The sequence below is a fragment of the Hyperolius riggenbachi genome, chromosome 5 (genome assembly GCF_040937935.1).
Source record: "Hyperolius riggenbachi isolate aHypRig1 chromosome 5, aHypRig1.pri, whole genome shotgun sequence".
Taxonomy (NCBI): domain Eukaryota; kingdom Metazoa; phylum Chordata; class Amphibia; order Anura; family Hyperoliidae; genus Hyperolius; species Hyperolius riggenbachi.
This window is the reverse complement of record NC_090650.1, coordinates 218,349,781-218,354,518: the sequence shown is the minus strand read 5'-3', so window position 1 is coordinate 218,354,518 and position 4,738 is coordinate 218,349,781.

The following is a 4,738-nucleotide window of genomic DNA, read 5'->3' as shown; positions in this document are numbered from 1 at the left end:
TCATCCACGGCTATAATTTTGATCTGATGTCCTACAGAAGTCAACGGAAAACCAAACTGATCGACAAAATCTTGTGACATTACGTTAACCGCTGAACCCGAATCTATGAACGCCTGGGTGGAGTGAACTAGGCCCTCCCAGGTAATAGCACGGGAGCAATAAACGTTTGTTATTTAGAGGTAAGTCTGGATCGCCTAGGGTAGTACCTCCAGCTACTCCTAGGCGATAGAGTTTTCCGCCTTCTCGGGACAAGCAGAAACCATATGCCCTTTGTCAGCACAGTACAGACATAATTTCTCCATCCGTCTTCTGTTTCTCTCAACCTTAGAAAGTTTGGCGTGCCCAATTTGCATTGGCTCGTCAGACGGTGGAGAGGAAGGCATAGGAGCAGAAAACGTACGTGAAGCAAATCTCCCTGAAACCTTAGTCCGAATCTGCTTCTGATAGCAAACTCACCTGTCAATCTTTATTGCTAATGATATAGCTTCATCCAATGATTTGGGCTCGGGGTGGCCCAACATGAGATCAGCTACTGCATCAGATAACTCTGACAAAAAGCAGTCCAAAAGTGCATACTGCCCCCACATGGCTGACACTGCCCATCTCCTAAACTCAGCCGCGTAAGTTTCAACGGGATTGTGCCCTTGCCTGAGGGTCTTTAATCTCCTCTCTGAGGTTGCTGCTAAATCGGGATCATCGTAAATCACTGCCATAGCTTTAAAGAATTACGCAACTGAGGTCAGAGCCTCGTGCCCCGTAGGGACACTGTAGGCCCAGGACTGAGAATCACCGGATAATAAAGTCTTAATGAAAGTGACCCTCTGTCCCTGAGGAAACTGGCCGTAGCTCAAAATATAATAAACACCTGTGTTTAAAATTTCGAAAAGCGGAGGGGTGCCCTGAGAATTTTTCAGGAGGTGGCACCCTGGGTTCTATGATTTGTGGAGAGGGCACTTGTGTATTCGGGTCTTTCAAACGGTTGACTGTTTGAATCAGTTCATCAATCTGGGTCTGTTGCATGTTAACCGTTTTAATAAGCTCATTAACATTGGTGGCCAACAGATCCACCCGATTGCACAGTGTCTCCATAACATTTCTGGTCTGCTGTTCTGTAACGGTTGGGTGCTGCAACTCAGATGTCTGATTATAGGTGATCTGCAGTATCACCAATAATACAGACACTATACCTGATTATGTGGTGATCTGCAGAATCACCAATAATGCAAGTATAGCTGGTAGAGATACTGACAGAGTTGTGTATTAGTGCAACCGTAACTTTAATAGTAGAGAGGAACTTTACCAGAGGAGCTGGTAAAGTACTATCAGTACATTGACTGTTTATACTAGCACAGACCTTTCCAAAGGGCTGGAATAGGTACAAACAGTGAGAGAATAGGAAAATACAGACTAGTCCTTCACCAGAGGGGCTGGCCAGGTACTAGCAATGAAAGTGACTGTATAGACTTGATCAGACCTTTCCAGAGGAGCTGGAAAGGTGCTATTAGTCACTAATGGAGCAATAAGAAACTATCTCCCCAGAAAAGCTGGTGAGACAATAGTACCTCACCAGTGGCGAGGGCCCACTGGTGAGTAGAGAGGTCAGACAGGCTAGGTTCGGCAACAGAGAGATAAGTATCAGTACAGAATCGTGAGACAGAAGAGTAATAAGTAATCAGGCAGAATTCAGCAACTAATCAGATAGGCAGAAGTACAGAAGTGTTAAGCAGGAAGAAAGGTCAGAGGTATAGCCAGAATCATACACAGGTAATCAAATACAATATAACAACAATCCTAGTCTTGGTGTGAAGTCCTTGGTTTCAACACCTGGCACTAGTCTAAGGTCTGAGCGCTAACACAAAGTATTCACGACAGCAGACAGGGAACGAATGAAGACTGGAGGCTTAAGAAGCGGAGGAACGCTTCCAACCACTCCCACCACGGAATCTGCCAATCGGCGCGGCAAGAGTCATCAGTGACGTCAGCCGACGCACCTTCTGCCCGCATAAAGGTCCTGTCTCCGCGCAGGCCCGCGCGAGACAGAAACCCTATGAGCTGGAGATAACATCGTTCCCGGCGTGCTAGATGCCAAGGGAACGGATAACGCTTGAGAGCCAAGGAGAGAGGCGGCTGCAGACCCCCCTTTTGAGTCAGCAGCCGCCAGATCCATGCTTGTTACACAAGGCCTGTAGTGATGGACGTAAAACTGAAAAATACACCTTTATTTCCTGATGCCTGTAATGCACATTTACTGTAGTGATGAGTACATCAGGAGAGGCTGAATTTCAAATAAATCAGCTTTCCTAAATAAAAGCATAATACCCTTAAAGGATAAGCGAGGGGGCAGAGCTGCATAAAAGTTTTCACCTTATCTGCTGCATAAGTTATCTGGGATGCGAACTGCGTCCTCCTTTTCTCCCCGATTGCCGCCAACAATTCAAACCGGGCCCCGACCCTCCCCTGGGTCGCCATCCTTGACTCGGAAGCACTACTACGCATTACACACTGCGCCTGCGCCAAGTCTGCTCCTCCTGACGGTGAGCATGGGCACATCCTGCCAAACTGCGTAGGCGCAGTGTGTAATGCCTAGTGCTGCTTTCAGGTCAAGGATGGTGACCCAGGGGAGGGTCGGGGCCAGGTCCGAACTGTTGGAGGCAATTGGGGGGAAAAGGTGGACGCAGTGCCAGTCCCAGAAACCTAATGCAGCAGATAGTGTAAAAACTTTTATGCAGCTCTGTCTCCTCACTTAATCCTTTAAAGAGGAAATTTACTAAATGTAACTTATGGTCACATTCACAGCGGGACGTTATGGTCGCACGTTATAAAGTTTTATAACACAGCTTACCGCACTGCAGTGCTAATCCTATGGGCTGTTCACAGTGCGACGTTAAAGTTGCATTAAAAAAATGTTGCGTTGTGGTAACTCACTGCTTGCAGTGCATTACCTCTTAACGCAGACACGTTGCGACTTTAACGTCGCATTAAACCGCAACGTCCCACTGTGAATACAGCCTGATAAATAAAACGGCTTTTTTTCAGTATAACTTTACAAATTGTTTAGTCAATGTTTGCCCATTGTAAAATCATTCCTCACACTGATTTACATTCTTAAATTTATCAGAGGTGGCTACTTCTTTACTACTGACAAGGTGCATCACTGTGGAAGACCAGGGGCCATGCAGAATTTTCCTAGGAGATAGTTTTCACCTAGGAGGTAATTTTCATATTCGCTTTAAAATAACTTTTAAGCATTTTACAATTTTAAAAGTACCTAAAAGTTGGTCAGAAAGTACTATCAAAATTAGTTCGAGTATTTTCTTGCTTGCTTGCCCTGGTCTCCCAGAGTGCGGTGGGAAGAGAAGGCTTTGTGACATGTACATGCAAAATGGGCAGCAGAAATAGCCACTGGTAAATAATTGGTAAAATTATTGATATTCTGCTATTGTGCTGTGGTCATTTTAATAGTAAAATATTGCTAAATTTTAGTGATAATTTACTATCACCCAGCCTAACCCCAGTCTCACAGAAGCCCTTCCTCTACTGATGCCTAACCCTAACCAACCCCCCCCCCCCATTCCTTAGCTTAACTGTTCCCCCTCTGATATATATCCTAACTGATGATATTTAACCCTAACCATCCCCTCCCACCAATGCCTAACCCTAAACGACCCCCTCCGATATCGGTGTTGCCTTTGCGTATTACATTACATTATAAATATAGAGCACAGCGGAGGTTTGGGCACTAACGTTAATAGCAGCTGTAAACGGAAACTTGGGCACCAGAGGCGCTCTATAAGATAGCAGGTGCCGGGGTCACCCACTCTACAAACTGAGGCTACAAATAGTGGGCACTCAAATCTCTTTAAAGCATCTCAGGTTCCATACTTACCTTCCATACTTAACCGGGGCTTCCTTAAGCCCCCATGAGACTGCTCATCCCTCACTGTCTCCCCGGGTGGCTCCTGTCCCCCAGCAATTCGGCCCAAAAGCTTGGCTGAGTTGCGTCCCATCACGCATGCGTGGCTTTGCCGCATGCTTTCTCCGTCATGCTCCCGTGCCTGGGAGCGATTTGCGCTTGTGCAGTAGTAGTGCACAGGAACAGAACGCTCCCGGCTGCAGGAGTACAAGACGGGTGTGTGTTTGTGGCCGAGCTGCACATGGGCAGCGAAGCACGACTTGGCCAGGCTTTTGGGCTGCATTACAGGGGACAGGAGCCACCTGGGGAGACTGCAAGGGACGAGCGGCCTCATGGGGGCTTAAGGAAGCCCCATGTAAGTATGGGACCAGAGACGCTTCTCGTCTCAGTTACCCTTTAACATGGTTGGCTATGCGGCGCCAAAATTTCGGCGGTACCTCCAGTGCATAAACTTCCTTTTTCCTTTGTGCCATTATAGTCTTGGCTAACCACTAAAAGGGATGGGTTACATACCAGTAACAGCAATATATAGATATAGGATGTGTTTCTAATGCTGAAACCGGGATAATTATTGTAAAATTGGGTAACCTGAATAATGTATTACAATTTCTATATGTTGCTGGGGTGTCGCTTTACATTTTGTAGTACACATATTGCTCAAAACTGTAAAGCAACTTGTGCCAAAGCATCACTTGAATGTAAACTGAAGATTTTAGAAGCAAGCTTTATACAGCAGCTTGTCTTCTGCCTCTCAGTATCTACATTCCCAAGACCCCCTCTCCAGCCCTGTCACATGACTGTGATGTAATCAGAGGTCCTTTCTCT